Raw genomic sequence first — 13,553 nt, forward strand, 5'->3', positions numbered from 1 at the left:
CCGCAGTATCGCGCGTCAGCCGCCGGCGCGAGGGGGAGCAAACAGCAGCTCTGCCTGTGGCTCTCTCTCTCTCATACAACGCGGTGGTGGATGGGGAGCTTGAAAGATGGAAAGAAAAGGGGGGAGGAAGCAGAGCCTCGCGCCACGCGGAGGTTTTCGACCCCGTCGCCGACGGACGGGCTGAGCATTGCCGGCGGCATGCAGTGGCCGCTGCGGGCGAGATGCACAGAGGAAGAAACGAAGGAACAAAAGGAAGGGAAAAAAGAGGCGCGGCGCGGTGGCCGTCTCCGGCGACCGGGCGCGGAGCGGTGGCCCTCGGCGCCGTCGCCGGCGGCCGGGCCGTTGTCGTCGCCCGCGACTACAGAGACAAAGAGGGAAAGAAGCATCGAGAGAATGGGGGCTAGGTTTTCTCGGGGGGCTCTCCTCGTTTTGGTTCGAGCGAAAAGTTCGCTGGATCGTTCGATGCAATCGAACGACTGAGATCGAAAACCTAATTCACAGCGGGCTCTACGCGCGCTGGGCTGTGGCCGGAGCCCCAGGCCGAAGCGAGGCCGGCTCGCGCGGAGCGCAGAGTAGGCCGTGGGCCGAGACGCAGCGCGGCTGAGCCGACGTCTTTATATATATACGTTTTAATAGTTTTTGTCCAGTTTTGGGGCAAAATTCACACAGTTTAGTTTTTCTATGCAAATTTTTCAAACGAAAATTTTTGTTTAGAAAATAGAAAAGTAAATAGAAAAAGTTCTGAAAATTAAAATAGAAAGTTTTGTAGAAAAAGAAAAGTTCATGAATTTTATAAAGAAAATAATAAAGTTCATGAATTTTTATTTAGTCAAAGAAAAGTTTATGTAAACAGTTAAAAGTTCATGAATTTTTTATTCATGTTTTCCATTGTGTAAATAATTAATAGTACTCTTTTACAAAGAAAGAAAAAGTATTATCCTCCAATTAAATTGGAACCAACGGCAAAATTTAATTGGATGAACAGATTTTTTAGAGTAGTTTTTTCACTTGTGGGTGAAATCAGATTCAGATAGCTTCTGCTATGACAGTAGAAAGATATTTGATTAAAGTTTAATTATGGTATTGTTATTTTCTGACCAACGTTGATAATGAAAATATTATAATTCAATGAGTCTTATAGTTAAAAGTTCAAATCTCTGATAATTTTTGTATGAAAGTGACCAATTTTCAGAGCATTTGATAAAGATTGAGAAATGTATATTAAAAGTTTTCCGCTGCAATAAAGTTGATAATGATGATTATTTTTCTTAGCAAAGTCGCTTAATAGAAATTTTATCATCACATTATTTACGAGTTATATGTATTATTTCCATCTTCGCCCAACAGTGATATGGAATTAATGTAGAAGGATGATGTTTTATTCTACTTCTGCCCAACGGTGTTTTAGAATGTAAAAGAAAGTTTTTCAAAGTTTAATGGTGCATATATTTTTTTTAACCAGACCAACATGGGGTTATTTTTATGCTCATTATTGTTGAATATTGGCTAAGTTTTCGCAGACTAAAAGTTTTCCATGCTTTCATTCGTGAAAGCGAATGGCTGGGTACTTGTGACCCGAAAGATGACCAAGAAAGGTCATAATGTGAGGGAGTATGTTCTCTCTAAAGAATGGCTTCAAAAGAAAAAAATTCTTGGATATTAATCCAAGAAAAGAGAACACATAGATCATTGAGAGTCTTGGTTGACGAATGACTTTCATGTATTCTATATGAAGAAGTTTTTTCAGTCAACATGATTTGAGATGAGACAAGCCACATGCGTGTTTAACCAACGTCGGATTAAGCATGTGTGTCAAAGAGTGTTCGGATTTATTTCTGAATTTGATGATTGTGTATGTGGTCAAAAGAGCCAATTCTGGCATTTATGTTCCTTACAGGGAATTACCCGCATAGCGGGAAAAGAGGATTATGATAAAACCCGCATGGCGGGGAAAGTCTGAGAAAATGTAACTGGGTAAAGTTGACATAGCATTATCCAAAAATCCTATATGGCGGGAGAAATTTTGGCAAAAGACTTATCATGTATGACAGGAGTAAGACATGATGACTCATGTGCTTTTAATGTGTCCCACTCTGGGAGAAAAGTATGGAGTAGCTATTGTGCTTTCCTAGTATCAACCGTACATCTTATGTGTAACGGTCATTAAGCAATCAATAAATCCGAAGAGAATAGAAGTTACAGACGAAACTAAAGATAAGAATGATATGCAAGTGTGACTTGCAAAAGTACTAATGATAAAGAACTCTATTGAGTTTCTGAAATGGAATGAGGAAAGAGTACTCCCATACTAGTTAAAAGATAACTTCATTTTGTATGAAGAGATAACTTCATTTCGTATGAAGTAATCTGATGAATGAAGTAGATAATCAAAGTTTCCTCAATTCACAAGAGTTATCAATGGTTTTCAAAATTGTGGCAGAAAAGTTCTTGCCACATTTCGAGGGGGAGAAAGATATATGAGATGAATTAAGAATGATGAAAATCCCCTATACTTTTGATAATGTGATGAAGAATGTGATCGTCTGGGGGAGTATGACGATCATATTAATACCCTAAAGAAAAGAAGATCTTTTACAGTTCCGAAAGCAGAATAAGGAATACTAAGACGGTGCTTAAAGTGCCATAAATAAGACAGTTTTAACAGAATAAACCCAAATTATAAAGTTTAAAGATACACCATTTTTAGTGAAGATGGAGTAATCTGGGGGAGCATGTTGTATGACCTATACAACACATGTTGTTAGCTCTATAAAGGATGAATGAGTAAACATGGATCTTGTGATACAGGTCCCTGTAAAACCTATTGCCTCTTGTAAATGAAAGACTATAGAATTAGTTTGCCTCTTGCAATGACAGAGCAACAACATCCACATATGAAAGAAGTGCCAGTACCTGAGACACTGATGGTCTCAAGGAATGAGAAAATCAGATACTTCTGATTACTATAAAGTCTATGTTAGTGAAATTCAAATGGAGGTTGATCCCACCTCATTTAAAGCGCTCATTCGAGCTTTGAGAAGTGTCTGCTTATCTAAATGATAAGAGACTATGTGAGATGAAATAAAATTGGTGAATCCCAACGATGTTTGGGACTCATAAGTAATTTCCAATGGAGCATAAACAGTAGGCTGTAAAGGGTCTACAAGGTCAATGTGACTCCAAAGGAAATATGTAAAGGTGTAAAACATGACTTAAATCGAAAGGTTTTTGCGCGTTTTGCACTGAATAGATTACAATGAGTGTTGGTAGCACATCATGATCTGAGTTACATCAAATGAAAGTAAGAACACAGGGGATACTGCCTGAAGAAGTCTTTTATGGACTAAAGCAATCAAATGTTGTTTTGGGTTAAAGAAAATGAGAGGACAATTGTATTCGTGCAAAGTTACAGAATGGAAAATTCATTTCCTAATCATGTGCATGTGGATGACATCCTACTTGTTAGTGGTGATGTCAACCTACTGCAGGAGGAGAAAAGAAGTTCTTATCCTCAAAGTTCAAAAGAATGTTCTCGGTAGAGTGTCTCTCGTTATAAGTATCGAGATTCACAAAGAAAAGAACAAAAGGGGGTATTAGGGATGTCGAATGGACATGCTAAGAAAGGTCTCTAAAGTATGCATGCAAGAAAACCTACACCTGTTCTTATAGTCAAGGGTAATGGAACTGGAAACTATGGTGTTCCAAGAGTTGATGAGAAAAGATTGAAAACGGATATGGTACCATATGCTTCAGTTGTTGGAAGCTCAATACATTACCCTGACACAGTTCACATATCCGGGTTGTTTTGGCAATGTCCAGTCCATATATAGATCACTAGAATGGAGTCAAAGATATCGGCCTCAAGATGAAATAAATAAATGCTCTCAAAAGATTGTGAGTACAAAGACATGACTTGTGAAATGTATAGCGAAATCCACAAGTGTCGCTAACTTTCATACTTGGAGGTTTTTTGTGTGGAAAAGCTCCAAAGAATGAAACAATTATCATCAATGTGATGCAAAGATATGTTATAGCTTGATATGAGGCTGAGGGACAGGCAAAATGGTTACGAAGACCTGTACCCGGAGTTGATAATGGTTGACAACAGCGATAAACTATTTTAAGTCTTTCGCTCCTATGACAACGAGTCAAGTGTTGATGCCAAACACACTGACACAGAGTTATGCGTTGTAAAGGAGAAAGTCCGGAATTATGTAGGAATGCTTGAAGCATAAAAGCAACAGACAAGTGTTTGCAGATCTGCTTATTAAAGGCTTACCGCCCAATGTGTTCAGAGAACACACAGTCGACATGGGTTTTATGGTATAGTCTAAAATTTCCAGACAATAAAAGGGCCAAAGGTTAAAGAATTTGTTTCAAAACAGAGAGATACGTTGTGGCTTTCTAATTCTATCGGCAATTGAGCTGTGACGATGAAACATGTTCTATGTATTGATCTATTATGAAACGAGTAAAGTAAAAGTATAAGGTCAAAAGTAAAAGTTGAGATCAAGGGGGGAGAATGTTAGGATGATCTCCACCGTGTGGGCCCAACGGCCCACCGGGCCCTTAGATCTGCGCCCTGATCGGGGGCGCTCAACCCACTATGGTTGACGGGCCCCTGTCACCTGCACTATATAAAGAGGTGGAGGCCGGCGGCTCGCATCACGAGGTTCGTCGCGACACCGTACACCCCACCTACATCCCTACCGATCTAGGGTTAGTTCAGTGCTGACGGGAAGCTCCGCCACCACCTCGCCATCTCTGCCATCACCACCGTGCGACACCGCACCACCATGGCCACCGGCTCAAGCTCGTCAGGCCACAAGTGAAGGTAGGACCACCGATGATCTGACCTACTCCGATCCAGAGGTACTATCATTTACATCATAATAAAGAAATGGAGCTGATTACCATTTCTATATTATATGTGGGGAATCAACTCATTTTTAGCTAATTTGAGGGCGTTGCTAATTGCAATTTGAAACGGTGACTTAGTTGTCATCGCAGCCGCGATTCTAATTGTCATTCTACTGCTAATTGCATTTGATTTTTTTTAACATCCTCGTAAGCATGTGGTAGGTATTAACCAAGTTGGCAAGGCCAAACTGAACGTAGCTCAGATGATTAGGTTCCTTATGGTGGAACCAACCCACCAGGGTCCAAGTACTAAGATTTGGCACCGGTGTTCGCATCTTTCTGGATTAATTTTGGGCTTTCCGACGATGTCCGCTCAGTGGGAGATGGCGTTCTCGTCGATTATGAAGGCGTCTATGATGACTTTATCAATCTCAAGATGTTGTGACCACGGGATATGTTTTTTTTTTTTACTTTCACTGGGGTGTGGGGATGCTCCCCACCTGAATTGCATTTCAAATTATCATTGGCACGGCGAGGCCGGTTACACGGAGATAGGGGGGTGATGTGTAACACGCCACAGGCCGACGTGATCCCTTTCAGGACCAAGTTTTAGTCTATGTAGCAAGAGGGCTAGATAGTCACGGATATTCTTTCTTACAGAATGTGTGTCAGGGTTCATGTTTTGAAATACTTTTGTGTTTCTCGTGTCACATATTTTCCAACAGACAAGGAAGATGACGAAGTTCATTGTTGACTTGGGGAGACCAAGTGGTGGCGGAGTAGACCAGATGGCATCGATCAAAGGCCATGAGGGGTTCAGTCCGATGGACTGCCAGAGCGCAGCCACAACAACGTTACAACGTGGGCAAGGCTAATCAATGACGATAGTTTTCTTGCGCAGTTCTTCCTTGTGTTTAGCCGGTCGAGAGTGAGCAGCACGGGATATGTGTTGAGTAATAAGTTATTCAAGAACTGTTTATAATCTTTTCAATCACACGTGATTGGACTACGGAATCGTATGACTATCCTATGTGTGTATTTAGTTTATGAACCCTTGACAAAATAGGGTAGAGGGAAATATTGTGTTTACTTAGAGAGGGAGCTCGTATTAAAAGACGGAGAGAAGTTTCTGAATGAGTGAGTAGTTGAGCAGCAATCACATTTGCAAATAACGTAGTCCTGGCCTGAATTATCCAAAGTAACCAATTTATTCCAAGTAGTAGAGAACTTAATATGCATGATGTGCTACTTCCGTTCTACTTCCGTTCACTTGACTACGATGTAATAACATAAGCAAGCATGGGATACATGTTGAGCAAGCCAATCAAGAAATGTTTATCATATCTTTTTAATCATGTGATCATCCTGCTTGCATGTTTAGTTTATGATAGACTGGAAGCACTTTGGAGTGTGGCGCCATCGCCATGTAGTCTGGTGGCATAGATACGAGCTCCAACTCGACGATTGGAGTAGCAAGGTGGGTGGATTTGTAGCACTGAAGAGCAAGAGGGGGAAAGGGATTGGGCAGGGTAGGATGTATGTATTTGTTTTCCTCCAATATTTTAGATATACTGTAGCTGGATAGAGGGAAACAAATCTATAATCATACCACACACACTTTGACATCTTAAGACAATGGAGTATATGTAGGGCTCCTATATACACATCTCGTCTTCGTTAGCTCTTTTTAGGAAAAATAAATAAATTGTGAGCATGGGATGTGTGTTGGGCAAGTCATTCAATTCAAGATCTGTTTATCATGTCTTATTCATCATGTTTTCATAGCCAAAAAAATACCACACGTCCCTAACACAATAAACATGATTGAAGACCCAACAGTTCTACGTGCATTCCATCTGTGTTGCCGTTTATCCTCTTTCCACCCTCTTCGGCAGTGGCCTCCATGCCCACTCAATCACAACGCGTTTGAATGTTGTCAACTGTAAGGCGTCTCTCTCAATATAAGATAAGATGAGAAATGTGCTTTCTTTTTTCACCTGGAAGTTCTGCTGAGGCATCTATGTGTGATTATAGATGGTTTTTTCGTCTCCGAATAGATTTTGCTGAGGTGTTGATTTCTAATCCGGTTCTACACAAGTACGAAATAAAGACGAATCATGCGCTATGGATTAAGATTGCACCATAAATAATTGTTTAAAAATATTAACAGCTAAAACAACATAATATTCAGATTCTACATATTTTTCTAATCAATTTCATATATAACATGTCAAAATTAGAGTTAGAGTTTAAAAGATATGAATGCTTAAAAGAAGCCTTCAAACACACTTAAAATAGAACCATGGGTTGTTAACCAAAAGAACAAGGTGTTTCTGAAAAACAGCGAACAAATTTTTTCTCACTAAAATAGGATCGCGGGTTGATTTTCAAAAACAGCGGGGATTTTTTCCTTGCAAATATCGCGACGGACGGGCAGTAGCACTAATCCTTTTATTAGTAGGTATAGAAATATACTATGGTAACGATGAGATTAACCGGACTCTGTTGAATTTATCCCACTACAATTGTGAAAAAACAATCATATGAGACCTGATATATTTCTTCATCAACACATTCTAGGAACATTGTATGGCAACATACATCTCAAAGCATCTATGTCCTCCTGTCAAAAACATTTTGCATGCCACGTCTTTGTGCTCCTCGTCGATGGCCAAGGTGTGAAAGGTCATGACCGTGGCCTCGTCCACATCCAAAGCACACGTGTTCGATGGCAGTGAATAACGGTTGTAGCTTTGGAGTATGACACTATTGACTTGCAGGGGCGGACCCAGGATAAAAATGATCCGGGGTCCCATGTCTATCACATATATTTGGATATGACGTACTAATATATCTAAAAGTAACAGCTAACAATACAATATACATAGAATACGATATAACCGTGAATGTGCTTACCGAGGATCCAAAATAAAGGGTTTCACTTGAAATATTAATTGATCGTAGGAAATTGAATATTAAAGGAAAATCAAAGTGTCCAAAATCTGAATAAAGTATAACCGCCGACAAGAAAATGCAACACTAGATCCTGATTGCCTACAAGTAAAAAAGAAACAAAACCACTTAGTAACATATTAATTACAATTGCGTAATAATAAGTAAGTTAAAACCATTACCTTCCTAAAATGGTTTCCGACGTTTTTTCATGGCTTCAAAGCGATCAATTACCGCATCATTAGTAACCTTCCTCATTTCGCTTTTCTCCACATAACAAATAAGGTCGTACTTCAAGGCGTCGTCACCAAGACGATTGCGCAAATATGTCTTCACAATTCTCATAGTTGAAAAAGATCTCTCAACTGTAGCAGTGGCAACATGCAATACTAGTGCTAGCTTCAAAAGTCGATAAACCAAGGGATAGACAATATGTTTTCTTGTCTCCACCATTTTTTGAGAGAGCTCACAAATATTACTTAATCCAGAGAAGTGATCATCTGCTCGGACATCAGCAATGTAAAGATGAAGGTGATGCCTAAGGTCCCTGAGTTCGCCATCATCAAAATCTTTTGGATAAAGTTTAGCTAGACTCATCAAATGCTCTAAGTTGAAATCATGAAATGATTCATTTGGGCTCAAAGCCGCTAAGCAAACAAGTAGTTCATAATTTTTCTCATTGAAGCGATGATCAAGTTCTTGAAGCAGCCAATCAATAACATCATTAAAACAATCCACTTCATAATGATGCCTATTAGTGATACCTGTTTTTTGCCGTGGCTTCTTTGGGTTCACATATTGGTCTTACATTTGCAACTTGGAAATGTCATGCTTGTCACAAAAGACATATGCTTCATGTAGGAAAGATTCCCATCCATTTCTCCTTAGATCATTCAAGGAGGCTTTGGTTGAATTCACACAATTAATAGCATTCACAATGTCCTGATTCTTCCGTTGTAGAGCCAATGATAATGTATTTGTGATTATCAATATAGTGGAAATAAGCTGTAGGTAGAACACAAAATCAAAAGACTGAAAATAAACAAGAAGACCACATGCCCGCCTTCTCTTTGTGTCATCCATGTCTTCTTCTTCCATATATTCTAGCACTTTGACAACTGTAGGGAACATATCAATCAAACTCTTAAGTGTCTTGTAGTGAGAACTCCATCGAGTGTCTCCAGGTCTTTGAAGAGCTAGTTCTTGATTTAATCCTGTCCCACTTTTTAGTAGTCCACAACCTAAAGCTTCACACACTTATTCTTTATGTTTGTCTCGAATCATGTCCTTTCTCTTTGAGGATCCAGAGACCACATTCAACAAGACTGAGATCATACCAAAAAAATTGCCAATGCATTTGTGCTTCCGAACAACAGCCACAGCAACTAACTGAAGCTGATGGGCAAAACAGTGAACATAATATGCTGTGCTATTCTCTCTCATGATTAAGGATTGTAAGCCATTAAACTCACCTCGCACCGTCATATCCTTGCCCTCTAACTTGCTTGAAACTTAATTTATATTCTGCAAATAAATCATCAATGGCAGACTTGAGATACTTGGAAGTTGTCTCCTTCACATGAGTAAGGCCAACTAATGTCTCTATGGCACTTCCACATTTACCAACATACCGCAATACCACCGCCATTTGCTCTTTACCAGCCACATCCCTTGATTCATCAACTAGCAAAGAAAATACATCATTCCCAATTTCCCGAAGAATAGAATGCAATATCTCCTTTGCAAAACATTCAACTATGTCCTTCTGAATCTTTGAAGAAGTCAACTGATTATTACCTGGAGCATTATGGGCCACAACTTTTCTTACCTCTGGATTCTTCTCTATTGTGTAAGCATGCAATTCCTTTAAATTACCTTTATTGAGAGACTCGTCAGACTCATCGTGGCCACGGAAAGGCAACCCTTGCTTCAGTAACACTCTAGTAACATCAATTGAGGCATTTAGTCGAGTATAATAAGCATTCCTCTCAACATTACTTTGGTTGTTTAGAGCAACATAGATGTGTTGCTTTTGTTTCAGCAAAGCATCACAATCTCTTTTTGCTTGGTTGTGAGCACTATTGATGTCTCCTACATGCTCCTTTAATCTATATTTTTTATTCCAACTTGACCAACCATTTGCAACAAATGCATCATAACCGGCTTCTTTCTTCTTGCACGGTCTAAACAAGAAACAACAAAAACAATATGCTTTTCATTTTGACTCACTATACTCAAGCCAGCTCCCAAACTCATCAAACCATTCCCGAACGAACCTTCTATCTTTACCACATATTTCTGTCACTTCAAAATCAGCAGTACGAGGTTGACAAGGGCCATTGGCCAAATACTTCCTTCTTACCATATCTCTCTGATTGGGATGGTACTCATCTATGCTTCTCCTTTTACCTGGATCAAACTGAATTTCTTCTTCTCAATTGATCTCTTCAACTTGAGATGAATTCCTTGTAGTATTGGCAGAACTAGGTTCATGTGTGGAGGCATCATTTTGTCCATGTGGTGATGGCGGGGCTGGAACATCAGCCTGTTCATGTGGTGATGCATCAATTTGTCCATCCGATGGTGGCGGAACTGAGCCACCGTTCTGATTATGTTCGTGTGACGGACCAACATTTTCATCTTGCACTGAGGTTCTCCTCTTTTTTAGAAACCTTTCCATAAACTGAGCTTCTCCTGAAATTTACAATTTATCCAGATAATTAAAATTTGCATGAAAGAAAAGAACTATGAATCATGTACACGTACATAATACTTGAATTGGAATTGGAATTTGCATGAAAGAAAAGAACTATGAATCATGTACACGTACATGCCAGCCGTCCTAGAATTTTGCAATATTGGTCTCCACTTGGTGCACAGTTATTTCAAATAGTTCAATTACCCAATACAGTCAAAATCTCTAGTAATATCCAGTACGGCAGTACCCCTAATTCCCTAGGGTTAGAGAGACAAAGCAATAATTAGAATAAGATTTGCAAAAGGTTGAGGCAGAGCCGCAGAGGCACATCGAATTGGGGGTCTGATGTAGCATACCTGTGCCTTCTTTTCTCCACTGATTCGGCGACTTGCCGCGATCTGCCGATAGGCGGCGTGTCCGGCGTACGGGGATACAGAGGAAGGCGAAAGAACAAAGGCACGAAGTGCAAAGTCACAAGCGAGGCGAAGGGCGGAAGGGCCGAGGCAAGTATCGATCAATGTACTGCTCGTATCCTGGACAGGCTGGACTGGGCCTTCGTGGCTTGCTCAATCGATACGGCGTCATACAATACAACTGAGCTGCACTTGCGTGATGTACGGGTGTCCTTCTAGGAAAATCAGGGGTGTCCCATTGTATATGGGCTCTATATTTATTAGGTAAAAGAATTTTTTACCCGGTGTCCTGTGCTACCTGGTGGGTTAACGTGGGTTCGCCCCTGTTGACTTGTCATTCGATGGTGCAAACACGGGCTCCCAATTCACAAAGAGAGCGGCGGTGCGAATGTGCTCGTACCACTAAAGAGCAAGATGGCCGGAGGGATTAGGTGGAAGAAAAGACACATGTATTTGTTTTCCTCCAATATTTTAGATGGACATAACATGGGTAGAGAAGGAGCAAATATGAATTTTATACACATTGACTTCCCAAGCCGGTGGAGTATATATAGGACATCTATACATCTCTTGTCCTTGTTAGCTCTTTTTAGAAAGAAAGAGATAAATTGTGATCATGGGATATGTGTTGAGCAAGTCATTTAAGAAATGCTTATTTAATGATGTGACTGGACTAAGGAATCATCTGACCATCCTACTTGCATGTTTAGGTTAATCTCCATCTTCCAAGTAGAAGAACGTACTATGCATGGTATGCTTGTTCTCTCTATGTACCATCACTCCAAGTCTATATCGCATCATGTAAGAGGTGTGGAACACGAGAAGTGATTTATTTTAGCTATCTTCTCAGCTCCATTTCAAGAACATCGTATCATCTGCGTGATGGTATTAAGCAAGGTATTCAACACTTGGGGTAAGTTGATAACTGCAATCATAATGGTTGAAATCCCTTTTTTCCTCGTGATTGAATCATAGTATCTTCACCATGCATGTTGGTAGATGAAAAGGGAAGGGCCAAGTCGTGAGGTCAATCGTCCACTTAATCGAGATTGCCGAATTGGAGGCAGAACGTCAAAGTCGGAATTACCCTTCGTTATTAGCAAACTAAAAAAATGTCTAAACTATCCCCCGTGAACGAGTGGGCTAGATTTTTCTTGTACTCCTGACCTATCTTATCTCCTGGAGTACCACTAATACCGTAAAATTGCTCAGTCAACAAATGAGAATTAGGAATTCGAACTGTGTTAAAGCCGAAACAAGACATACTTTTGACGACCCTTCTACGATTTTCTTTGGAGAGGATGCTCGAGCTGGAAGAAGCGATCGGATGTACCTAAAATTAAAAAGTATCTGTTCAGTGTAAAAATGTAGCCCATTGTGCCTGCGTGCCGACAAAGAAAAATTGTTCCCTCTCTCCACGCCACGCGATGGAGCGTTGTGTGGCGCCAAAAAATGACCTCCGCGGCAAAGCATAATCCAAACCAGCCTAAACACGGTTGCTTCTGCTAATCTAATCAATCAGCCGGCAACTTTGATCACTATTTGCCTTTCTATTCCAGACAAGAACTAACTGGACTCGACACTAACTCAAAATTATGCTGACACCACTCCATCCCGCTCAACAACAGTATGTCGCTCCGGGCCGCCGGTAGCATTGGCTCCTCTGACATGTGGTAGCCCACTAGCTTCTTGGATAGTACATCACAAATAAGCTCTGCGCCTCGTCAAACACCTCCGTCCGGAGTCTCACCCGTGAACACCATGGTCCCTTATCCTGGCGCAGAATTCTAACGGGACAACACCCAAGAACTTCACCCTTCGGTGCCTCGTCGAACACCTCCGTCTGGAGTCTCACCCGTGAACACCATGACACCATCCATTCGCTGCTTTCGTTTCTCCCTATAATGTCTACCATGCTCCTTTTGTTTTTCTCCAATATTTCAGATCTTCTTGACGGTTGGATAAAAGGATAACCAAATTTGAGCTCAGATCATGTGCGGTTTTACATCTAAGGCAGGGGTATATATAGCCTTCTAGCTCTTATTTGTGTGTGTGTGTGTGGGGGGGGGGGGGGGGGGGGTGGGGGGGGGGGGGTGAGCAATGGAATATGCGTTGAGCAGGCATCTAGGGACAGTTTATCATGTGTGTTTTATTATGTGATGAGTAGGCTGCTTGATTATGTGACTGTGTTTTGCATGTTAGTTTCCAAGTTCTTGACAGAAACAAAGCAGAAAAGTATTGGATTTGGTTGGTGTGAGTTCACATTAAAATGATGTCTATGATCTTGAATAGTTGAGTACCGGACCGCCATTTGCATTTGCAAACATGCTAGTCTTGAATGGTCTAGTCCAAGTCCTTTGTTTCATGACTCATGAAAGATGTGTGAAACCAGAATCAACTCATTTTTCCAGTAGTTAATGAACACTAGTAGAAAAACCCTCGTGGGATTTTCTGTACTGGCAGTGTTTGCCAGAAACGAATGCTGCAACTATTTTTCCAAATTATCAGCAGTGTTTGACCATGGGACGGACGTCACAGAAGCAAAACATCTAGCAGCGTTTACAGAGTAGACGCTGCTAATGTGGGGCATGATCCTAGCGTACCAGCCATACAAAAGTAGTAGCGTTCGG

Source organism: Triticum urartu, chromosome 7 (assembly GCF_003073215.2).
Source record: "Triticum urartu cultivar G1812 chromosome 7, Tu2.1, whole genome shotgun sequence".
NCBI classification, from domain to species: Eukaryota; Viridiplantae; Streptophyta; class Magnoliopsida; order Poales; family Poaceae; genus Triticum; species Triticum urartu.